The following is a 26,412-nucleotide window of genomic DNA, read 5'->3' as shown; positions in this document are numbered from 1 at the left end:
ATTAGCTGGGCATGGTGGCACGTGCCTGTAATCCCAGCTACTCAGGAGGCTGAGGCAGGATAATTGCCTGAACCCAGGAGACGGAGGTTGCGGTGAGCCGAGATCGCGCCATTGCACTCCAGCCTGGGTAACAAGAGCGAAACTCCGTCTCAAAAAAAAAAAAAAAAAAAAGAAAGAAAGAAAGATTCTGAGGATGAATTAATACTCAGCAGAAAATAGGAGCATGTCTTATTATCAGTAGTTTGGATATTTCAAAGTTGAAGGTGTCATAGACCATGATAGTCATTTAACTGTTATATCAGTTCTAGTCATTTATTTGTGATGAGATCTCACTTGGCAGTTTGGTGCCTTTGAATACCTGCAGTCCTCTTGAGTAATAAAGATGTGGAGTTGGGAATTAGCCTCCAATTTGTGCCTTGTGGTTTATTTGGTAAAACATGGCTATAGGGCAGGGTGATGTATTTCACTGAGTTTGGAGAATTCCTGTTTCTTTTTGGTCCTGTCACTTTCGAGCTAACATATGTAGCCCTACCTCATTTCCTCCTGACTTAGCCTCTCAGGTGTCAGTCATCCACATTCATTTTGTAAAGAGATAGAAATGTATTGGGCACAATTTCGATCCCTCTTTCCCCTGTACATCTGCCTGTGTCGCAGGGCCTTCCTTTCTCCTTAGCCTGAACACGAAGCAGGGTTTTCAAAAAAATACCCAAGTGTGGAGTCTTTTAAAGAATTCTAATTATTGTAGTTTCCCTCACTGTCCTCATTGCAGTCATCCAAAGCTGTATTGTTCAAGAGCCCTGGGGGCAGAAGTTTCTCATTCTTCTCTAGTTACCTCTTCTAGAACTTTATCCACCTGGAAAATTTCCTTTATGTTTTAATTCAAAACTATTTCTGAAGTCAAAACCCATTAACCCTAGAGAGCTGGCTTGTAGTGTTGCCCTCCTTATTGGTCCTCCAACTAAGCCCTCTTAGTTATCATTTATAGAAATTAAACGGTAGGTTTCCTCTCTCCTTTTAGGTTCTTTACCCCTTTGCCACTGAGAGTATGGTCCTCAGACCAACAGCATTCGGGTCACTTATAAGCTGGTTAGAAAGGCAGACTCTTAGATCCCACCTCAAACCTAACGAATTAGAATCCACACTTTAACAAAATCTCCAGATCATAAGCACATTCAAGTTAGAGAAGTGTCACTTCATTCTATATCCTTATAATCTGAGTATTTTCTCTGTGCTTTTCTTTAGTATGGCTTACTAGTGGAGAACAAAGCTAGACATGGTCCTGTAATGATGACTTGGGCATTATCAAGTATAGTTGGAAATGTTTTAGCAAGTATATATGAACCTCAACTTCCTATTAATTTAATGCCCTTGATATTAAAACATTTTGAGCTAAATTTCATGTGTATTATTTGTCCTTTTACAATAAATATTTAGTCACTGAAGACTTTTTTGGTCTTTTTTACTGCTATATGTTTACCTGCCTCACCTGTGGAAGTCCCCATTTTTTTAATTGAGTGCTTTGGCTGCTAGGGATCTTATTTGGCCCTTATATTGAATATCACCTGGTTTTCTGTCTTTTGTTGGGATCTTGCTCTTTTTCTAAATATTTATGCTATTAAGATCTTACTGATTCTGGAGTGTGAAGACACCCTAGTCTCACCCCAGTGCTACTACTAACCAGTTGCATGAACTCAGATAACTCATTTAATGATTGTTTTTTTTTTCCGAGATGGAGTTTTACTCTTGTGGAGTGAGTGCAAGGCATGATCTCGGCTCACTGCAACCTCTGCCTCCTGGGTTGAAGTGATTCTCCTGCCTCAGTCTCCCAAGTAGCTGGGATTATAGGCATGAGCCACCTAACTAATTTTATATTTTTAGTAAAGACAGGGTTTCACCATGCTAGTCAGGCTGGTCTTGGACTCCTGACCTCAGGTGATCGACCCACCTTGGCCTCCCAAAGTGCTGGGATTACAGACGTGAGCCATCATGCCTGGCTGCTCATTTAATGATTCTAAGTCAACAATACCACACACACACACACATACACACACACACACACACACACACACACAAATACCCTTATAATACTAGGCTTGGGACTTTTTTGATTGTTCTGTCCATATTAATTGAGCTTTTTATATGATGACTTGGTCATGTGGTGGTCATGCCACCCGTAGAAATGAGATTAGGGGATTTAAAACAAACACTGGAATAACTGATATCCACATGCATCTTTTGGTTAGTCATCAGAGCATCTTTCTTCCCACTGTTCTAGAACTCTCAGGTGGAAAAAAATGGGCTAAGTTGAATTTTTAAGTTGAAAAGTGCAAGTAAGCCACTAAATGGTCAAAGGCAGAGGGAGGAGGACACCATGGGGAAGGGTCACAGCTGATTGATTTATGGCAAATGGTTCTCAAGCTAACTTTTTATTGACTTTTTCTAACTGTGCATTAGAGTGTGGGAAATTAGCAAGGATTTAGAAGTCCTCCTATCTCTGCTCAAGAGTCCCTGGAAAGGTCTTGTTTCTACAGAGAATTCTTGTTTCTACAAAAATTTCCCACAAAGATGATCCCGAAAGAAATGATGTGGGGCAAGTCAGTGGCTGTGTTTAGGGGCCCTGGTGAGTGTTGGTCATGGTTGGGAATGAGGAGAATTCAGGAAGGAAGAAAACTCTTTAAAGGGTAAGGCTTTCCAAGGGCATTTACCTGGCTACAACTCTTTCTTATATTGTTGCAGAAGAAAAGTGTGGACAAACCAAATGAACAGGTAGGCCATGGCTCACTTGTGACATATAATAATTTGGTCCTTATATTGAATATCACCTTGTTTTCTATCTTTTGTTGGCAAAAAAAAGCTTCAGACAGTTTTTGAGGAGAATAAGCAGATTTCATCATGACGCTGTTAATTAAGCGTTAATTATAGCCTGTGGACGTTTGATAGTAAGGTGAAGTTGTGTGGTTCCCTTTTATTTTGAAGGCACTTTGTCTCAGGCTGTGGTCTAGAAGGAATAGAAGCTGTTGCTTTCTCGGTGTGCTCTGGGACCTGCAGCAGCTCCTGTGGATATATCTAAGGAGGATCTGTTCTTCTTACCATTGCCTTAGGATTCATTCTGAAAACTTTGCTATTTAAATACCTGGAAATCAACTCGTTCTGTTCATTGTCTAGTTTTCAGAATCTAGAACCCTGTGTACTCAGGGATGATGATATATGTGCCCTGCGCTTCCCTCCTTTGCTGTTTTTCTTCAAGATTAAATTTTGGGAAAGCAGACCTAAATGCAGCTTCCCAAAAAGACATTTTAAACACAGAAACAGCAACTACAATTTGTATCTCAGTCTTGCATTTGACATTTGACTGTTGAGTTTTTTTTTTGTTGTTGTCATCAATTGTCTTCCTAGGTGTGGATATTTATTTTACAAAGTAGAGAAAAGCTCTGTGAAACAATGTTCTGATTTAAGAACAGCCTCTTAGAGAATAAAGGTAGTGGATTTATTTTTTAAAGTCGACTAATTCTGGAACAGAGGTAATTTAATAGTTAAGAATTTTTGTTTTGTTTTGGAGACAGAGTCTTAGTCTGTTGTCCAGGCTAGATCTCAGCTTGCTGCAACCTCCACCTCCTTGGTTCGAGTGATTCTTGTGCCTCAGCCTCCTGAGTAGCTAGGATTACAGATGTGCACCACCACACCTGGCAAATTTTTGTATTTTTATAGATATGGGGTTTCATCATTTGGCCAAGCTGACTCTTGGGGCCTCATGTGATCTGCCCTCCTTGGCCTCCCAAAATGCTAGTATTACAGGTGTGAGCTCTCACACCACATCTGGCCCTTGAGGGCTCTTTTTTTCCCCTGGCTTACAGATTTCAGGGCAATGAGCATGATGAATGGGGCATATAAATAACATTGACTCCTTAACATGATATGTAGCTTTATCTCATTGACTACATAACATGATATGTAGCTTTATCTCATTATCTTCCTGAGCTTTGCAAATAACTGAAAATCAGGTATTTTCTCCATTTTATTAAGCTGTTAATTTGTTGCAAGAGGCCATTCACTGTGTCATAAGGTGTCTAGTAGTATTCTAGGCCCTTACCCCTGAGAAGCCAGTAGCATCTCTCCTGCCCCACCTCATCCCAGTTGTGACAAGTGGACATATCTGCAGATATTGCCAACTATCCCCTGTGGGGCAAAGTTTTTTCACCCACACAGATTGAGAACTACTACCCTAAAGATTTAGTGTAATGCTTGAGACTAGAAGGTAGGTCTGCAGAGAGAAGTCGGTTGAGCCTCCTGAGCCTGTTTCTGCCAAAGGCCAGATGAGCGGCTTCTGCGCGGCTCTTCCACGGCCCTGAGGGTGACCCCTTTTATCTGTGTTGGGACTGCAATCCCCTCAGAGTCTCTGTCTTAGTTTGGGCTGTTATTACAGAATAGAGTTGATGGTGGCTTAAACAACACATTTATCTCTCACAGTTCTCTAGGCGGGGGAATCCAAGAATGAGGCACAGCAGACCCAGGTTTGATGTGCCCTCTTCCTAGTTTGCCATGGCCATCTTCTCATTGCAGCCTCTGATGGTAGAGAGCAGAAAGCAAGCTCTCATGTTTTATCATAAGGGCACTTATCCCACCCACGAGGGCTCCATCCTCATGACTTAATTACTTGCCGAAGCCTTCACCTTCTATACCATCATGTTGAGGGTTAGGATCTCAACATATAAATTGCAAGGAAAGATACATTTCAGACCGTAACAGTCACTATGAATATCTTTTAACGAGAGTTCCTTAGCTAAAAGTTGCTACCACCTATTTATTAAGAATGCTTGTAGCTCAGCCAGACAGACAGCTCAACATTACAATAACATGATATGCAGTTTCATTTAAGAATGCTGTTGAGGCTAGGTACGGTAGCTCACACCTGTAACCCTAGTACTTTGGAAGGCTAAGGCGGGTGAATCACCTGATGTCAGGAGTTAGAGACCAACCTAGCGAACATGGTGAAACCCCATCTCTACTAAAAATACAAAAATTAGCCAGGTGTGGTGGTGTGCACCTGTAGTCCCAGCTACTCGGGAGGCTGAGGCAGGAGAATCAGTTCAACCTGGGAGGCGGAGGTTGCAGTGAGCCCATATCCTGCCACTGCACTCTAGCCTGGGTGACAGAGCAAGACTGTCTCAGAAAAAAAAAAAAAAAAAAGGATGCCATTAGGGAACTTTTAAGCAAGTGACTTTTTCCACATTAAAAAGAAGGAGGCTGAAATGTCAGATAATGGAGAAAATAGAGAGGGGCAGGAGCAAAGTGGAAGTGAGACTCGAAAGATGAAAGCAAGGGACCAGGAGCTTTGGGGTCAGTAGGTGAAAGGTCAACCCCTCTTTGTCAATTGGAAAAATTTTGCCTCTTTACACAAGATAATAAAGAAGTGTTTGCAGTCAGTTAGAAACTGGCACCATCGTCTGCTTCAGTGACCTTAGAGCTGCAAGCAGTGGATGCATTATCAATTATTTTAGATGGTCTATCTGAGATTTGTTTCCTCTCCTCTTCCAGCTGCCAGTGATTAGATGTGCATCTGGCAGCAATTTCAGTTTTTCATCAGGTTTCTCAGGCAGCCTTGACTGTTGGATCACACTCCTGTTCGGTTCCTTCAGATGAGAGATTGGGGAAAAGAATTTGGAAACAAAAGCCACCCAATTCCTTCCCCCTACCACCACCAATTATAAAGATGCTTTAGAACCTAGGAATAATGCATAGGAATCTCACTGAACACCCATTTAAGTATATTCATGTGATTTCTTTGTAAATACTTTTAATAGTATTAGAAATCTTTGATTAGCAGACTTAGAGTAGTGGGGGCTTCAAGCTTCTGATATTTTTCAGGCAATAAAAGTGCCATTTCTGATGTTTCTGTAGAAAGCATTATTTTGGGATGTTCCCAAAGATACGTGAATGCTACTGTCTCAGTATTTGATTTGTACTCTTTTCTGTGTAGGTAGACAGGTCCTTGTATAAAATTGTATTACACATCGTATCTTTACTACTACTGCTATTTTTACTTTTTCTCTTTGTTCTGGCGTTTTCCCATTCCTCCTTTCTGAAATAACTTTGTTCTCTCTTCCCAAGATGCATACTAACATTGGCTTCAGATTCAGTGCTTGCCTGGCATTTGGTCGGTAGATTCATCCTTGTTTGCTAGTTCCACCAGAGTGTTTTTGACAGGTGTGTTTTCAGGCAATAGGAAGAGATGTGGGATCCAGGGGTTTCTAGTTCTTCATAACAGTAGTTACCCTAGGAGCTAATGATTGAGAGCTTATTACGTGTCAGGCACAATGATAACAAAAATGTCATGTATTATCTCATTTCATCTCAATGAGAACCCTATGAAATGGGCATTGCTCTCCTGTGTTACACATGAAAACATTTGGGATTTTGGAGGGTGAGCAACTTGCCTGAAATCACAGAGAAAAGAACATTGACACAAGGGATAAGGAACTTGTCTTAGTTTCCTTTCAAATTTTAATTCAGAAATAAGTTTGACTTCAACAAAATTATCAGTCTTTAAAAAGCATGATAATCATGCAACAGCTCCATCTTCATTCTCAAAATAACCTTTTTTGGGGTTGAATTCCCTGACATACATTTTTAAATTCAAAATTGCCTACAGATTACTCACCACTCAGGAAGTGGCAACTCAAGGAAACACACATTTATTGCCATATTGCTTTACTATAAGCAACAGTTAATAGCTTTCTCTTTAACATGAGCTAATTAATATGGTTCCTGCCTATGTATGGCCTTCTGAAATCTAAGTTGGATGGTATACTTTTCTATGCTCCTTTTACATTGACTTTTGTTTAAGAATTACTAGAATAGCCCAGAAATCTTTATGACTTGCATTTCTATAACAAATACTCTTCGGGTAAAACAAAAGAAAATTGTGGGTCAAATATATTTGAAATATGTTGCTGTATACTTGTATTATAATCAATTTCAATTGGTTTCAGAGAGGGAGTGTTTCTTCAATAATTAGACCCTCCCTTTTTTTTTAAGGAACAGTTCACCTCAAAGAATCCCAGATCAAATTCTTCTCAACATTTTCCCCTTGATATTCTCCTCAAAGCAAAAAGGAAAATAAAGGCTAAAACTCTTTTGTTTCTGTAAGATGATGATTTCCTGGAGGTGTTCCTTAGATTAGGGGTTTCAGCCTTTTTGGCACCAGGGACAGGTTTCATGGAAGACAATTTTTCCATGGGTGGGGGTAGAAGAGATGAATGGTTTCATCAGGCATTATTTTCTCCTAAGTAGCATGCAACCTAGATCCCTTGCATATACTGTTTACTATATGGTTCACACTCCTGTGATAATTTTTTTTTTTGAGATGGGATCTCACCCTGTCACCCAGGCTGGAGTACAATGGCACAATCTCCACTCACTGCAACCTCCCCCTCCAAGGTTCAAGCGATTCTCCTGCCTCAGCCTCCTTAGTAGCTGGGATGACAGGCACGTGCCAACATGCCCAGCTAATTTTTTGTATATTTAGTAGAGACAGGGTTTCACCATGTTGGCCAGGCTGGTCTCAAACACCTGACCTCATGATCCGCCCACCTCAGCTTCCCAAAGTGCTGGTATTACAGGTGTGAGCCAGCACGCCCAGCCCTGTGAGAATCTTAATGCCACTGCTGATCCGACTGGAAGCAGAGTTCAGGTAATAATGCTCATCCACCACTTACCTCTTGCTGTGAAGCCAGGTTCCTAACAGGCCATGGATCTCTACCAATCCACAGCCTGGGAATTGAGTACCCCTGCCTTAGATATATGTTGCAGGGAAAATTTTCTACTGAGCTTGAGCTCAGAAAAATGTTTGGGAATATCAGGGCCCCACAGCTGAGGGTACCTCCTGGTTGTTTTGGAAGATGCTTGTTCAGTTAAGCAGATTTTTCTTACATGACCAAGTTCTTCCATAAAGTCAACCACAACCCATATTATCGGGGACTCCAGCTAAAACTTGCGGCGAGTAGGAAATAGATTAAACACAGGTTTTCCCACTTCTCCAGCTGCCAAAAGTGATGTCAGTGGTGTTAATGATTCTTACCTCAGTCCACTGCAGACCGGGGATGTCTATGCAAATGTGTGCTCAGTGCCTGATTCCCGCGCTATTATGGAAAAACTGATGATGGCTGAGAAACAATTGGGTAAGTCAGACAGTTACTCAAATATAAAATCAGACTGTTGCTTTCTTGAAGCAATTTGACCTAAGGGAGAGGCAAAGAATGAGAAATCTATTCATTTTTAACAAAAAGTAAAGGCAGTGAAAATAGGATCTGCCTGATTCCCTTTTATCTAATTATAGAAACAGTCTTGCTCACAATTTTCACCATCCGTACGCTAAATGAAGTTGTGATTATAATGTAAGTCTACTGGTTTGTATCAGTGCCAGACCTATAAAACCTGTATCCTGTATTCTGACCATTACAAGCAAAACCCAAAACCCAAAACCCAAAAGTGATGTGAAATTACGATAGAAACCTCAACTGAAATGTAATTCCTGTGCGGGAAGACGTTGCCGAAATAGTGCCCATGAAAGCAGAAGAAAGACTGATTGGTATGACATTCTCACTTGGTAGAAAAGAGTCTGTCATATTGCCTTCATGTCTTTTCGTAACGGGTTTATTTTGGTGGAGCTTTGTTAAAATTAAGGCTTCCACATGCGCCTGTAGTCCCAGCTACTCAGAAGGCTGAGGCAGGAGAATTGTTTGAACCCGGGAGGCGGAGGCTGCAGGGAGCCGAGATCGCGCCACTGCACTCCAGCCTGGTGACAGAGTGAGACTCCGTCTTAAAAAAAAAAAAAAAAAAAAAAGCCGGGCGCGGTGGCTCAAGCCTGTAATCCCAGCACTTTGGGAGGCTGAGGCGGGTGGATCACGAGGTCAAGAGATCGAGACCATCCTGGTCAACATCGTGAAACCCTGTATCTACTAAAAATGCAAAAAATTAGCTGGGCATGGTGGCGCGTGCCTGTAATCCCAGCTACTCAGGAGGCTGAGGCAGGAGAGTTGCCTGAACCCAGGAGGCGGAGGTTGCGGTGAGCCGAGATCGCGCCATTGCACTCCAGCCTGGGTAACAAAAGCGAAACTCCGTCTCAAAAAAAAAAAAAAAGTAAGGCTTCCTGCCTGGGCTCTGTGGCTCACACCTGTAATCCCAGTACTTTGGGAGGCTGAAGTGGGTGGATCACCTGATGTTGGGAGTTGGAGACCAGCCTGGCCAACATGGTGAAACCCTGTCTCTATTGAAAATACAAAAATTAGCCATGTGTGGTGGTGCACACCTGTAATCCCAGCAACTAGGGAGGCTGAGGCAGGAGAATTGCCTGAACCCAGGAGGAGGAGGTTGCAGTGAGCTGAGATGGCACCACTATACTCCTGCCTGGGTGACAGAGTGAGACTCTGTCTCAAAAAAAAAAAAAAAAATTAAACCTTCCTGCCTGACAGTGCATGCAGTCTGACTTGAAGAGAAACGTTTTTTGTTTTTTGTTTTTTTTCCTGAGTCCTTTTACCTTGACTGTGTTATATACATAGAAGAAATTATAGTATTGGTAAAAGGGAGATTGGAAACATTTGGATTTACATTTGAGGGGAGGAGCAGTTATAGTCTTGACCTCACTCTCTTTATCAGCATGCTTTCTGTTAATAAAAAGAATGGGAAATAATGGAAGTGGGTATTCTTTGGCTTAAAAGATGTATTAATATTTATTCAGATTTCCTTAATATAGTATTGACAGTACACTTTTAATTATTGAGAACTAAATGTTCTTTTATAGTCTGTCTTATCCACAAATTCCTAATCATCCTGAAAAGTTTCCAGAATCCTCTTCTGCCTTTGGTAGCCGGGAAAGTTGAAATTCATGAGAGTGACAGAATTCAGCCTCACAGGCCTCAGCCGGAGTTGACAGGCTTAGTGATCGCCTTTCGGTCTTCTTTCCTTTTCACAATGCGTGTGCCTTTCTTCATTGGTGGTCTTCTGAAGTCACCAGCCCTGCCAGAAGCTCTTTCACTGGGACAAAAGGGGAACTGGAGCGAGATGGCCTCTCACATGTTGGCGAATCTCCCTGAATTTTCTTCCTTGGCAACCCTGTGCACTGGAAGGTCTGGCCAGCAACCTTGTTATTTTCACCAGCCCTCTCCCATGTGACTTGCACCAGGCAAAAGTGCTATTTAAGCAGCTCCATGAAAGCACTGGCTTGGCTGGTTGGCTTACCCTTTGCCATTTAAGACCACAAAACCAAGTCTTTCCAGCTCAATCCTGGCCTGTTTTAAAAGAAGTTGGTTTCCTTTCTTTAGCTAAAATGGCTTTCTCCTTTGAACATCCAAGTAGCAAACATGTTGGTCTTACCTCTCACTTCAGCTCAATCTTCACTTGATTGTGTATATGTGTGTGATTATGGTGTGAAGGCTTTCGAGCTGAGAATTGAGACTTCACCGCTTAGTTTTGTCCTTTTCCAAGCTTCAGCTTGCCCCTGCACTTCCCAGCTCTCTCTTGTAAGGAATGGGGAGACTATCCCATGCCCCAGACTTTTGTGGCTCTCTGGATTTAGATATTCTTTCTGTGTCAGCAATGACCATAGCTAACAGCACTGGACTGGGAGAATGCAGCTTCCTCCTTCTATGCTACTAACTCAAATGCTAGAACCAAGGCTTTAAGCTGGGAAATTCCTTTCATACATGTTTCACAGTCTATAGGTCAGTGGTCTTTTTTATTCATCTGAGATGTTTCTTCTGGGATTTTATTGAGGTATGAATTTTAATGAGGAACACCCATCTACTACCAGAACTATAAAGGTATTTGAGATTTGAGACTGATGATTTTATATATATATACATACATACATACATATACACACACACACACACACACATAATGTTTACTGGGCTGGCATATATATGTGCATGTACATATATCTGGGCTCATTTGCCAGATTCAGCTGTGCTAAAAAAGAATACTTTTGCAATGTCTTCTAAGGTACTTTATTAATAAGCATTCTAGAAGACATAATTTGCTTCCAGTTAGTGGCACAATGAATTAATTGTATCAGCAGCGAGGTAACTGAAGAAACGAATTGTGGTAGTATGGGTATGCACTTTAAACTAACTGTGTGAAATAAGAAATCAACAGACCGGGGAAGACAGAATAGAGAGAGGTCACAGGCATCATTGTCAGAATCTTGCAAGGTATAGAGCTACCCACTGAGCCCTCTGCTCTCATGAAGGTAATCTTTTCTAACCTGAGAGGAATCCTTCTGCTCTCCTGGCTCTTCCAAATATTTTGCCTGTGCCAGTCCCTTAAATATTTAGGCTTTTGGAAATGAAAGCCAGGGAGCCAGAAGATTTTCCTTCTTTCAAATTCCTACTCTCCCCATATTATACAATGCATTGGGATGATGGAAAAGGGATGGGATACCAGGAGGATTTAAAAAATTGGATAACGTTTCAAAAAAGTTTCTCATCATGGATTTTTAAAAATGGGAAAGATCTAAGTATGATTAAAACAGTATTTTTCTTTCCTACTTAGACTTTTTTTGGGGGAGATTAAATGTAACATTTTAAAAGTTCAAATCCTTTAAGTAAATTGTGAAACTACAACCACAGCTAAGTAGTGGTTTTTCTGGGTGGCAGGGAATATAAGTCATGTTTATTCCTTCTTTGCATCTTCCTGTATTTTATATATTTTCCGTGTTATATTCATGATAACATTTAAAAAACACAGCTGTTTATGTTAACTGAAAGAGAAATACGCTGTTTTGATGCATTTCTTTAAGTGGAGGAATTTAATTTATATGAATTTTCTAGTTCAATCTACAATGTAAGATTTCAAACAGTGATCTCTTTGGAAAAAAAGTCATCACTACAGTCATTTTTTAAAGACAGTTGGATAAAGAAGCATTACTTTCTAACAATTGAGTATGTGACAGTAGCCAAGCAACTTAAAATATTTTACTCTTATTTCCCTAGTAAAACTAGGAACTACTAGCAATGCCCCAACCAGGTGTTTATTACTATATTGCCCTTGACTCAGCATATTGGCAAGAAGTTTCAAAACATATAAATACAGGATGAAAACATTTGTCAATGGTTTTGTCCAAGAATGCATTGCTGAAAGTGTACAGATCTTTCCATCATACTTGCCGTACGCTCGTGCTGCTCCCAGCTGCTTTCCCAGTGAAAACAATCGGTAGGCTGAGACAATGTAAGAGGAAGCACAGCCTTTTTTAAATTTCTCAGCTATTGTAGGCATAGTTTAAGTGGATAGAGTCTAGAAGATGTAAATTCCTGCTAGATGCAATAATGCAATAATCCATAGGTCTCAAGTAGCATTGCTCAAATGTTGACTTATTTGATAATGCTTTGAAAATTACATTTTTCATTACTAGCAACAGGATTTGGTGGGTTTTATCTTATGAGAAGATACCCACAGAAGGGTGTAGTAGATACTGATGTGGTGATGAAATTTTGTCAAAATGTAATTTCCTGCTACTAAATCTCATGACAGGTGCATTGTATTTCTGCCTTCAGAAGTTATTCCTCAGTGATGTAACCAGAGAGAATGTACTAGGAACATCACCACTTGATATTTGCACAGTGTCTTCTCTTAGGGGAATGTTTTGCATTTTTGTTTCCAGTTTCTGCTTGTTACAAATGAATTTTTGCATTTGTAAAATTTTGTAGCAACATTTGCTACCTCTGGTCAGTCAATTGTCTCTCTTCAGTCAATTGAAGTCATGTATATATAAAGGGTATTTTACATATGTATGCCTACGCGGGCTTTTTCCTTGTTTATTCTAGTCTTTATCATTGTATTTATGCTTATGACATTGAATGACTGACTGACTGCAAGACTCTAGTATGGGCATTGCTTTTTTTCTTTTTAAAAATATATTAAGTTACACCAATGTTTGCCGTTTTTATGTGAGTCGATTTATTGAAGTTCAGCCTTGCTTGATTGCCAGTATGCAGAGCTAGGGAGATGTGGACAGATGAACTTTAGTCTCATTAAGCATATGCTGAGGTCGGTCTCTAAAGTGAGGAGACTTCCTTTCCAACAAACTCATCAGATCACTGTTGTACACAACTCTGCTTTTCAAACTTTGGTTTTGGAGCTCTTTGGCTTTAGATAATACCTCGCTGGGAACTATTACCCAGCTTAATCAGTTCCATTATTCACGATATTTGGCTTTCAAAGCTTTTTGGCTGTCTCCAAAGATCAAACGTGTCCTCAGAGGGCTAAGACTGGCTGTTATAGAGACTTTTCAAAAGAATATGCCCAAGGCTGAGCAGGCATTCCAAAAATGCTGCAAACAATGGCTGCATGACTGGAATAAGTATGCAGCTCCCAAGGTGGCTGTGATGAAGGACAGCTCTCACTGAAGGATGTCGGTGTCATTACTTAGCAACTCAACTTCATGTGCATACGCAAGTACACACACCCTGTACAAAGTCAAACAGGTGTGAACTTCAGACCTTCCCGTTACATTTGTCCAGCCCTCTACTGCCTGTTCCTGTTGCCACCCCCCATCAGCATTTCCTCACACTTTTTACCACTTGCTTTCACTTTTTCATCGTCTCTTATGTCAATGCCACCAACGGGCAGCATTTGTGGCTTAGACAAGTGTTGATGAGGACTTAGGATGAAGGGTTTTGGAAAGTAGTGTGCTAAGTAAGACTTTGGAAGGAAGGTATCAATAAAATCAGTATGTCCTTTTATTTCCTGCTCTTTGACCGTACTTGTGGATAATGACAGGGATCATTTCCAAGTGGCCCAAACTAATAGATCACAGCACCCAGTGAAGCAACATTTGTTTCCCTCTCCTCACGGGCCCTGGGTCTCTGTCGTTATGCATTCATGCAGCTTGGCACGTGTGTTGATAAAACAGGGTACAGTGTGTTCCTGTACGAAGCTGTTCACCCACCCCTTCTGGAGAAGAGCCAGATATGAAATGGAAAACATACCGTATGCCCTTTGCCTTTCCCCCATTTTATATTCAGCGGTTTGTTTGCTTGTCACAAGGCCGTTAATAAAATGTGGCCTTCCTGCCTAATTATAGGTCCAGAGGTGTGAAACGGTGTTGAGCTCTAATCTATATGTTCTGGTGGGAACATTCCTATATGCATTCAGGAGAAACTTGACAGTAAATGAGAGATCTGGAGCTTGTTGTGGGGAGTTGCCTGGCTTACCAACAGCTTGTGTAGGGATGGGCTTTCCTTTCATTCATCGACACCACACAGAATAAATCCTGTTTCTCTGGCGATTAAAGGGGTAAACTTGGAATGCTTTCTTTTTTGTTGGTTTTTACACTGGGATCTTCATGCCAGGTCTTCATCAGTCAGTTCAACAGTTTGTTTACCTGCCTTTTAGATACAGGGTTAATATTTAAAAATAAACAGAAATCTCCTAAAACTAGAGTCCTCATTTGGTAAACTTTGACTAATCAGAAAACTGTTGCGTAATGAATGGTGACTGATCCCAGCCATAATGATTCCGTTCAGGAGGAGACAGGGAAAAAGATATTAGGTTGATACAAAAGTAATGGTGGTTTTTGCAATTTCTTTTATGGCAAAAACCACAATGACTTTTGCACAACCTGATACGTTGGTCCACACTTAGGTTTCGTGTATTTTAGAAGCCGTCACTATCCTTGTAGATTATGTGTATTATTACTGCTACATCTTGACCATATCACAATGTAGAATGTCCTGATTGTCTCTATGATTAGATAAAGACCTCTTAGCTTGTCATTGAAGGTTCTTCACCATCTACCTCAACCTACATTTGTAGACTTAATTCCTTCTACCCATCCTCAGATATCTTGGGGTCTAGTGAAGCCACATCCTCTACTTAGCCTGCTTATGGCTACCCTCTCACCCCGTAGGACCTTGTCATATGTCCTCAATGGGAAGTGCCCTTTTCCTTTTCATTTATTTAACTCCTACTTATTAAGTATCACTATGTGGCAAGCCTTGTGCTATGTTCTGGGGCTGTAACACTGAAGCAACATAGACACGACTCTGTTTCCACAGCCCCAGATTATTGTTTTTCTTCCCAAACCAAGCCAAGTGTATCAGTGAGGTGCTTCCTTATACCCCTCGCTTGGAGGACTCTTTCCATCCTCCATGTGTCTAGAGCTTTTGCTCCCATGCGTGTATCATGACATGTACTGATGTCTACTTCACATGCCATGTATTTCTGAACAGAACTTGCCTTCCTTTCTAGGATTGCTAGAAGGCGGGGCTGGCAACAGACTCCAACTCTGTATGCTTCCTAGTATTTACTGCAACCATGTACTCATTCAACAAGTATTTCTTATCTATGCTCTCTGCTAAATACCCTTCAGTGCATTCTATAGATACTGTTATTTATAGATAAGTTTTGAATGCATGAAAAACAAGGACCTCTAAAGGACTATGCAATGTAATACTTGGATAAAAGATGCTTTAGGAGGTTGAAAAAGAGTCTTCACTTGAAGGGGGAATCATGGATAGTGCCCCTTTAAAATTGACCTTCTTGAATTGCAAAGAAGAAATGCTGTGCCTCTGCCTAAATAACTTATTTATTTCTTTCTTTCTTTCTTTTTTTTTTTTTTTTTGAGACGGAGTTTTGCTCTTGTTACCCAGGCTGGAGTGCAACGGTGCGATATCGGCTCACCGCAACCTCCGCCTCCTGGGTTCAGACAATTCTCCTGCCTCAGCCTCCATGCCCAGCTACAGGCACATGCCACCATCCATGCCCAGCTAATTTTTGTATTTTTAGTAGAGAGGGGGTTTCACCATGTTGACCAGGATGGTCTCGATCTGTTGACCTTGTGGTCCACCCGCCTCGGCCTCCCAAAGTGCTGGGATTACAGGCTTGAGCCACCGTGCCCGGCCCTAAATAACTTATTTCTATCAGACATAAATCTGAATCCTTTTCTTCTCTTACTTAATGATTAAGTAAGTAGGTCTGTTGTTCTTGGGTCTCCCTTTGCATCTCAAATTTTTATGTCAGACAATGTTTGTGCACATTAAATGTTGATTTCTAACTTTGTAATGCGAAGCTCTGCAGCTCCACATTCTAAAATCTGCAGCTGACTTTTAACCAGAAGGAGATGGAACATAGACTGACTACAACTTGCTCGTATTTCATGGTCATTTTGTATAGCAATTGTAATGTATGTTTATGATTCGGTCACAACACCAAAGAATTTTCCATTTTTTTCTTTGCTGAACCTCTAAAACATCCAGATCATGTTGATTTGTTTACAGATTCCATACTGACTACTTTTAGTTAGTGATTTCTTTAGACTTGCATTTTGAAATAAATGAAAAGCTAAATACAGTTTGTCGATCTTATTTAGGTGCACAGTACTATTTATGCCCGTGGCTTCAGTTTATATGACGCTGCCCATTTTAAAAGAAAGGTTCTCAAGTAGTGATTGTTCATTTTGAGATGCCTATGGTGATGAATTCTTTCATTTTTCTTTCCAGAATGAAGACCTAAATGACCTCAGCAAATCCTCCTCTAACTCATGGGTACCTAGACTCTAAATATTTCGTGATTCACAACTAGGACCTCATATCTTGCTTGTCAGTAGATGGTACGATGCATCCATTTCAGTGTGTTTACTTTATCCAATCCTCAGGAGTTTGTTGACTGAACTGCACATTCTATATTGTGCCAAGCAAAATGAGCACTGTGACACCAGAACAATGAGTCTGCATAAACTTCGTCTTCAACTTTAAGGACTTAGCTGGCCACAATGAGCTGATGTGCCCGCCACCGTGTCTTGAGAGAATGAGTTTACTCTCAATGCATTTACAAGATACATTTCATCTGCTGCTGAAATTGTGTACAACAAAGCATCACTGTAAATTATTTCATATGAAACTGTTCACATTGGGTGGAGAGAGTATTAAATATTTAACATAGGCTTTGATTTATATGTGTAATTTTTTAAATGAAAATGTACCTTTTCTTACAGCACATATTTTTTTTTGGATGTAGGACTGAGGTATACAAGTTCTGTTGTAAACAGTGGAGCAAATGCTTAAAACAAGGCTTAAAAGAGTAGAGTAGGGTGTGTTCCTTGTTTTAAGATTGTAATTCAGAAAAAACAATAAGAATCATAGTGCCATAGATGGTTCTCAATTGTATAGTTATATTTGCTGATACTATTTCCTGTAATATCAACCTGATGTTGAGCTGAGTTCCTTATAAGAATTAATCTTAATTTTGTATTTTTTCTTGTAAGACAATAGGCTATGTTAATTAAACTGAAGAAGGATATATTCGACTGGGTGTTTTCAAGTGTCAGCTTAAAATCAGCAGTTGAATGGAAGCAAAATTACAAGAAGAGGAAATCAAAGTCTTCCATTGTATATATTGTAAAGAGAAGGAGACATGGGTAATTCCTTCAAATCAAAAGCTCTCTTTGGAATGAACAATGTGGGTGTTTGTAAATTCTGGAAATGTCTTTCTATTCATAATAAACTAGATACTGTTGATCTTTTCTTTTCTCCCCTCCCCACCCCCACTTTCTGTTAGTTTCCCGCTCTATTCCCACCATTTTTTTTCTGTGTACACATTATATTTCGTTTCCTGCATTGTCTTGAGAAGATGGTAAGACAAGTGAACGCTTGCTAACCAGAAATTAAAATTCCAGAAAGTGTTTTTCATCGTGACCAGGGCTACATGTCACTTTCCCTAAGACCCTTAACTCATGTTTTTTGAGAACTTCCAGTGTTACATTAGTTAACTGAATGTAATTGGCCCATTTGCCTTGGTGGGTGCTGGCCTGTTAGTGATTAGTTAATAAAACACAGTGTACAGAAAGCACGTAAAAGCTTAATGACCTGTTACTGAAACATGTAGCCATCAGTGAAAATGTTAATTCTTTTCTTGTTCGAAAGTATACAGGTCTTGGAATTTTTTTCCATGAGAAAAGGAAATGGCAATGAATACATTTAAATATATTTCTGACAGATTTTTAAATCTTTTTACCTGGAAGCTTCCGAAAAAGTTAAGTGAAATAATGCAAATATCAGGCTCCCTCTGAGTCAATATAAACTCTCTATCAGGAATTCCCAGCCCTACTATTGGAAGGAGCAACATTTTATTTCTCTGAGTGCCTAAGCTCCCTGGGTGGGAGTGGGGACTACAGGGAAGGGGCCAGGGTTGGAGGGCATTGTAGTGGCTGCTGCCTCCTGATGAACTGTTAGGGGACCCTAGCTCTACTCAAAAGGGAGCGGAGATAAATGGAACCCCTCACACTGCTGAGGCCTATGTTACTGTTCATTCAACCACATGGCATGTACCTCACAGACAGTTATGCAATGTTCATTGTTGCAGATTTTAATCATTTGCATGCTCATCAATTTCTAAGATAAATAGGGTCTAGAGTCATAAGAATCCATTGTTTTCAAGGAACTTGCAGAATGACATCATTTCCTATTAGTAGAGAGCACTACCCATTTGGAAAATCTGATAGAAAAGTTGTTTTTCACTCTTTCATAAAAAAGACTTTCTTAGTCAAACTAACTTTTCATGTTTTCAAGTAGTCTGATTCATACTCTTGCCAGTGGAAGAAGAGAGCAAGTGCCCTGATCTGTTTCTTTGAGGACTGAAATAGTTAAAAAGAAATCAATGAACAAAGTCACTACCAACCATTTTTCTGTAAAGCTGATTATTATTTCTCAAGGAACCTATATTTTGAATATCTGTTACCGAGATACCTCTGCATGTGTAATTCTCAACATGTTTTGGATGAGGACAGGAATGAACAGACTGGAAAAATCTGTCTCTATTTCTCTGACTTTTTTCTTGAGTCAAATAGCATAAAGGTAGAAATTCTTATGTAAGCTGCTTCTAGTGGTGCCTGACCTGGTTTTTATGGTGGCATCAAACTACCGATTTAAAACTGGAAGTTGCTGGTACTCAAACCAAAAACTCATGCTCTGGCGACAGGAAGAGTTTACTTTGAGCAACGTCAGCTGCTAAGTCCTTGTGTTCAGTTCCCATTGAGGAGAGCTGGCTTTTATCCATTTCAAAGGGTTGTAGGCCAGCCAAGGGCTTTCATTATTGAGGCTTCTAGTGGCCTCTGTTTAACCTAGAAGTTAGTGGGTTTTTCTTCGTGACACCAACCTCTCAGCTTTATTTCTTAGAGACTTAGGTGGAGTTTAAAAATTCTCTTTTGTGAAAAGAACAAATATATTTCACGACTTTGATGATATCTTCATTCTGGGCAAAAGAATGGCCCTAGAACCAGCTAGAAGTGAAGAGAATCCATTAATGATCAACCACCTGAGTCAATAATGACAAATCAGTACTGATGTTACATTTGTGGCTATTTCTCACTGACTTTCAAAGGTCAGGGACTCCCTTGACTAATCTAGTGACTGCAAAAATGGAGCTACTAAAAATCATCTAGCCAGAAGTAGAGATTTTTAACCTTTCTTTCTCTGGCTTTTGTATTCTAGCTGTCACATAAATTTGAGACATTTAAAGTATTAAGAAATAATTTTTCTGTACAGTAAGAAACAATATTTTACAAACTGAAGCGCTGTTTTATTCCATCTTGCATCCTGAATGCAATATACCACGAAGTTGGAAACCTTAATTTTATTTACTGCAGGTGGTTAAAAAAAGGGGGGATGGGTTTCACTATCCACAGACAATGACAACCATGAAAAATAGTCTCCATACGCATTGTTCCAGCTGCTGGTGACAGTGATCCTATATTTGGTCTCATGCTACTTTTGCAGAGAGCTCTGTAGGTCAGTCCATCACACAAGGAGGCCCTGAATCCAGACACTGTGAATTAAGACCTTGACTGGGAAGACACATGACCCGTTTGGTAGGCATGGGAAGGAGAATTGGTGGAAGCCAATATGAAATTTCTTCTTTGCAATGACTTGACAGGGCAGTTAATGTTCCTAGAATGCCATGAATGATGAATGTTAGTTGGAAGTAATGCTGTATATGTATGTATATATATACATATATAGGGGGCATGCACACGTGCACGTGTGTATGTGTATAGGCTGGTAAGAAACTCGAGAGGAAGAAACATGCTCTTCTAGAAATGTGAGGAAATATGACCTTGCCAAGACTAAAAGACCTCCATACTGTGAGCTCAGTTATGGAGAACAAAAACAACATCCTAGGCAGTAGAACGATGATAAACACTGGTGCCGTGCATCATGTCTAAGGCAGTGCCACAGAACTTCATGGTCCTTCCATAGTTCTGTAAGTTAGTTTCCTAAGTTTGGGTAAAGAATGTGTAGCCTGTTGTGTGTCTCAGCTTTGGAAGAGAGCATCAGATTAGGTGCAGGGAGGAGGTGGAATGATATTGGAGGTGCTTAACCCTACTCGAGGAATTTATGAATAAAGAGCTTATATTTAGCTAGTATGATTAGAAAACACGTAATTAGGTGGAGAGTTATCTTTCTTTTCTAGTTTGTCAATGACTTGGCATTTGTGACGTATACACCGAAAGATCTGGTGTTTTAGAGTTCTGCCATTCACCTGGCATTTAAATGTCTGTTTGCTTATGCTGTTAATTTTTCCAGTGTTAACCAATATGCCATATGATAGGACAAATTCAGTAAACAGGAAAACTTGTCTGTATGTGCATAGACATTTGTAGAGATTTTTTTTTCTCTTTAGAACTTTGCCATTGGCTTAAGAATGTAGTTCCCACAATTTTTTCTTGCAAAGTACTTTCCTTACACCTGTTGGCTATAGGGTGGGCCAAATTAAACACATATGTATTTTCATTTAATGTGTGTGGAGTTTGGTTTATCATCTTAAGATGGTGGTGCTGCTCCCGGTGCTACTTCATATGTGTACACAAAGACCAATGCATGGTCTGTATTGCTACCAAAACATTTACTGTATATATGTGTATAACATGTATTATGTACATATGTAATGGGTACCAGGCCAGGTATATAATTTTTATTTAGAAGTGTTTCACTTTTCCAAGTTTTCTTTATAGTGTTATGCTTATTTTCATTTTTTTTTTCCTGATTCTGTCTGGTACTTAGAATTGTAGTGTCTTCATCATCAATTAAAGAAAATTGTCTAAATGAATTCATGGATGTAAATGTTAGTGGTCCTTAATGTCTTTGATTGCTGGACATGAAACAAACTGCCAATTAAATTTTGCTAGGACATTTGATTGGGTAAGAGCAGTGTATGCTGTTTAACATGGTTTCCTAAATGATTTTGGAACAGATAAGTTGGCCTCACCCTACCACTCTTCAGTTGGCTTCCAATGGCCACGTGCATAAAGAAAAAGACCTCAGTCAAGACTTTAAGCTGCTTTTGATGGTGGTGCTGGCAAAGGGAGGGAGGAGAGGGGAGTACGACTCCATCCTCTTGGTGGAAAGTTTTCTGTTTTTTTAATATGCATTCTTCAATTTGCACACAGATCTCTTAAAGAGTTTGTTTGGCCAGGCGTGGTGACTCACGCCTGTGACTCCAACACTTTGGGAGGCTGAGACGGGTGGATCACGAGGTCAGGAGTTCAAGACTAGCCTGGCCAAGATGGTGAAACCCCGACTCTACTAAAAATACAAAATAAAAATTAGCCAGGCATGGTGGCAGGCATTTGTAATCCCAGCTAGTCAGGAGGCTGAGGCAGAGAACTGTTTGAACCCGGGAGGTGGAAGTTGCAGTGATCCAAGATTGTCACACTGCACTCCAGGCTGGGCAACAGAGTGAGACTCCATCTTTAAAAAAAAAAATAATAATAATGAAAGAGTTTGTTCAAATGCAGATTGCCATCTCAGGGTCTGGGGCCAGGCCTGAGATCCTGCATTTCTAACCGGCTCCCAGAGGAGGCCAGTCGGGCTAGTTCTGATGACACTGAGTACTGAGGCAAAGCAATTGGTGTTTCTCAGGGCTGGCTGCATATTCACGTGATCTGAGTGGCTTTAGAAAACATGCCATGGCCAGGCCAACTCAGGGGATGCATGCTGATTGAATTGGTCAGAGGTGTGGCCTGAACATCCATTATCCTTGCTGCTCCTGCAACAACATGATAGATGATGCTTCCCAGCAGATTCTAGCAAGTGGTCAGTGCTAAGCACCAGTGCCAGAAAGAATTGCCCAAACTTGTCTGATTACTAGAGCTGCTATTAGAAATCCTCATTCTCTAGAGTGATCTAGGAATGTGCAGTTTTAAGAAGGAGACTCTTCTGCTTGGCAAGTTGAGGATATCCTGATTTCTGTACAACTGGAGTTTTGTGGGTCATTTCACTGCTAGAAGGGATGATAACACCTGCAATTTTGAAAATAATAAATCATGTTGCAAATATCAAAGCAGTCAAGCCCTCCCCTGTTTCTTTTAGCTACCTTGCTTAAACAACTTAAAACAGAAGATGATTGAAGTGTCCTATGTTTTAGGGCAAACTCATGTTATTGGTTACTTTAGTATTTTAAGGCTAGGCATGGTGGTTCATGCCTATAATCTCAATGCTTTGGGAGGATGAGACAGGAGGGTCACTTGAGGCTAGGAGTACAGGACCAGGCTGCAGAAAATAAGTGAGACCCCATCTCTACAAAAAAATTAAAAATTTAGTCAGATGAGGTGGTGTGCACCTGTAGTCCCGGATACTTGGGAGGCTGAGGTGGGAGGGTTGCCTGAGCCTCTGAGTTTGAGGCTGCAGTGAGCTATGATTATACCACCACACTCCAACCTGGGCCACAAAGACTCCATCTGAAAAAAAAGTTTTTAATTAAAAAAATTTAATACTATTACAAAAATTTTTATGAGCGTAATGCTCCACTGAGAGTATGAAGGCCGACTTTTCCACCCTTATTTGGTGCACCAGGCTAGAGGGATCTTCCTTCTGTCTGCCAGTGTAAGTGACAGTTTTATTGTTTAGAAGCAGCACACATCACAATTCAGTAAATGCTTAAAGTCATTATTTGATCTTCACTTTATATTAGCTTCCTCCATTTATACTTAAACACTGATTTTTCCCTCCCAGTGGTATTGCAAAGCAAACATCACTCTAGTCCCTGTTGAAATTACATGTAAGCATCACTAATTAGTATTAATTTGAGGTAAGTCTAGTTGGAATGAGTAGTGTGATTTATAGCATAATTGTCTGATTACCTTTACACATATACAGAAACAAACAATAGCAAGTAAAACATTGTCAATGAAGGGCCTTTGAGAATTAATGGCCAAGGAGAATTTGTAATTACCTCATTAATTCTATTATTAAAAAATAGCAACATTTATTCTGCATTTATTGTAGATTAGCCACTAGGATTTATATCAATCATTTTATTTTCCCAGCAACCCAGAGCTAAATAAGGGATAAGTCTGTGGTAACAGGCTGCTGAAGGGAGGAACTGCTTTCCACACTGAGGACTTTTTTTTTTTTGAGACAAGTCTCGCTCTGTCACCCAGCCTGGAGTGCAATGGCAAGATCTTGGTTTGCTGCAACCTCTGCTTCCTGGGTTCAAGAGATTCTCCTGCTTCAGCCTCCCAAGTAGCTGGAATTACAGGTGCATGCCAATACGCCAGCTAATTTTCATATTTTTTGTAGAGACAGGGTTTCACCATGTTGGCCAGGCTGGTTTCGAACTCCTGACCTCAAGTGGTCCACCTACCTCAGCCTCCCAAAGTGCTGGGATTATAGGCGTGAGTCGCTGTGCTTGGTCTGAGGACTTCTTGATGATTTATATTCTCATTGACACCACTGCAAATCTCTGGTTTCCAAGTACTTAAAAAATAATTTTCCATTAATTAAAAACATTGTTACTCCAGCTGCCTTGTGTAACAAATTCACTGAGCAAACATCATCTCACATGAGCCTGAAAGTAAAGCTCTAGCCAACTGATAACTTTCACCCTATGAGGTTACAGGGCCTTATTCTATTTATTTCTATTCTTTGTTTTCGTATCTAGCTTAGGTCATTTGTGTCAAAAGTCATTTTCTGGTTCCCTATTTATTTTCCCAATGAGTGCACCTCTTTTCATCAACAGCATTGAAATATCTGGCTTTATTGTACGAACACACAAGGACAGTAGGTTAAATGTGAAAGCCATGTGGAATCCTAACAGCTGTGATTTTAGGCATTAAGTTTTATGTATTACCTCCTGTAAACCCTTTTATGTTAGAACTTTTACTATTATCTGTCAGGGATATCAATGTTGAGAAAAATGCCAAGATTGGCAATGAGAAAAATGGGGAGGCAGATGCTTGAGTATCATCTGAATTGGAGAACGAGTCCTCACCTGAAGTGAATGAATGATAGAAGCCTCCTCTCTGATATATACCCAGTGCTTCTCAAAGCTTGAGCTGCAGACCGCCTGTATCAGAGTTTTCTAAAGGGCTTAAAACAATACAGATTTTAACAAGGGCTATGGGAAACTATATTAATAAATAGTTTCCCAATAACACACACACACACACACATACACACACACACACACACACACACACACCCCTCTTTTCTCTGGGGTTGTTCTACACCTGACCTCAAGTGGTCCACCCACCTCCGCCTCCCAAAGTGCTTTAAGGACATGTTATTGGAGTTCATTAGACAATATCCTTGGAGGAACATATTACTGGAGTTCATTGGGCAATAACTTATCTGCTCCCATTTCTATGTTAGTTGCCCCAAATCTCAAGGACTAAAGTCCCATAATTGTAGATGTGAGAGAAGAAATCATACAGCAGGAGTTCCTCATTTCTCCTGAAGAGCAAACAATCCATAAAGTAGAAATTAGTAAAATTTGTCTAAACTTACATAGGAAGTAGCATGAAAATAAGAATATTAAGTAAATTTTTATACACAGCATCATACAGAATTTTTCTAATTCTATAAAATAATTATATATATATATGTAAATGGAAGGCTCTGCTCCATAATATTAAAAAAGTGGTATGTCTGATGGCATTGTGGATAATTTTTCTTCTGAAATTTTTTGTAAATTTTTATAATAATAGTATTACTTTCTATCAGGAGAAAGAAAATAATAAAATATTATTTAAAAATACAAAGGGAGTTGGATGAGAATCTTAGTGAATTTCCAGATTTAATCTTGCTACTCCATAGTCTATAAATCAAAGATCAATTCCCCACTATGACCTGGAGGCCAAATCCAGCCTGCTGCCTGTTTTTGTAAATAAAGTTTTATTGAACATAACTGCACTCATTCAATTACATATTGCCTATGGCACTATGACAGAAGAATTGAGTAGCTGCAACAAAGACGGAATGGCCTGAAAAGTTAAATACTATTTGGCCCTTCATAGAAAATGTTTGCTGGCTTCTGCCATAGATGTTTTCAAGACAGAATTGGGATCTGAGGCAATGTCCCTTGCCCTGGGCTTCTGAAATTCTCCTGGACCTGCTAAAAAAGCTATCCTGGAAGATGTTGGAGTTTTTTGCTGCAATTACAGTGCTGCTGGAGAGAGTTTATGCTTTCCTCTGGCTCCACATGCAATTGATTGTTGAAGTGCTCATAGGACTTCTTACAAGTGTTTATCTACAAACACCAGAACACTATTTTATAGCCAGGCAAGTAAATACAGTTGAGCTGAATTAGAGTAGAGCTAGGATGATACTTTTTTTTTGATACTTCCCTCTTTCTAGGTTAAAAACAAACAACAAAAAGTAGTAATCAGTCAGAGTTGTCCTTTTCGAATAGACATTGGGTTTCCTGAAGGGTCCACAGGAAGTTCAGAGCAGATTGTGGCACCCAGAGTGACAGAACCTCAACTCATAGGAGGGACTACATACAGGCAGGTCTTTTCCATTCTTGTTTTCTATCTTATGGTCAGCTGCAGTTCTGAGAATAGAGAGGAATCCCAGGAACATGAATTCTGTCCAGGAAGACAGTGCACAGTAACCTATCAGAGGAAAATAACATATCTGGTGGTTATTGGATTAAAAGAAAACATTGTTCTAAACGGAGTCATGGATAAAATAGAAAGGTGTTTCCTTGACATTTTAATCTTAAAATCCCAATATTCATTAATCACACCCTAGGGGCCTTGTCCAAGGTCACCCAGTTGGAAAGTGGGATTCCAATTTAGTTTCATTAATAATCCAAACACATGGAAACTGAAAAAGAAATCCATGTCCTTTAAAATCCGGGTATGTATTTATGACACGTAGTTGTCAAAAAATGCCAAGTAGAATCTCTTGATTTGCAGTTTTGATACTCTGAACACAACGTGTGCTCCTTCCCAGGTCCCACTCTTCAGTCCCGCTTCCTTCTCCAGTGCTTCTGAAGGCTTCTGGTTGAGTCAGGACAGAAGTGCTCCATGGCTGTCTCTTATTAACCTCTTAACACTCAAGTCTTTTTTTTTTTTTTTTTTGAGATGGAGTCTGGCACTGTCACTCAGGCTAGAGTGCAGTGGTACCATCTCAGCTCACTGCA

General features: G+C 40.1%; 1 protein-coding gene across 2 annotated transcripts in view; it reads left to right on the top strand.

Annotated features, from left to right (window-relative positions):
* Window positions 1–21,096, top strand: part of IRS1 (insulin receptor substrate 1) — a 67,507-nt gene extending 46,411 nt beyond the window's left edge. Inside the window, exons 2-3 of one of the 2 annotated variants that reach the window (XR_004744891.3) lie at window positions 8,083–8,177; window positions 16,494–21,096. The gene's annotated coding sequence lies outside the window, so the exon portion shown is untranslated. The remainder of the gene's footprint in view (window positions 1–8,082; window positions 8,178–16,493) is intronic. The other variant, XM_002749924.6, reaches the window with a different exon arrangement.
* Window positions 21,097–26,412: the final 5,316 nt, after the last annotated feature.

Source organism: Callithrix jacchus, chromosome 6 (assembly GCF_049354715.1).
Source record: "Callithrix jacchus isolate 240 chromosome 6, calJac240_pri, whole genome shotgun sequence".
NCBI classification, from domain to species: Eukaryota; Metazoa; Chordata; class Mammalia; order Primates; family Cebidae; genus Callithrix; species Callithrix jacchus.
Note: the sequence above shows the minus strand (reverse complement) of the source record. Positions and strands in the feature narration are given on the sequence as shown.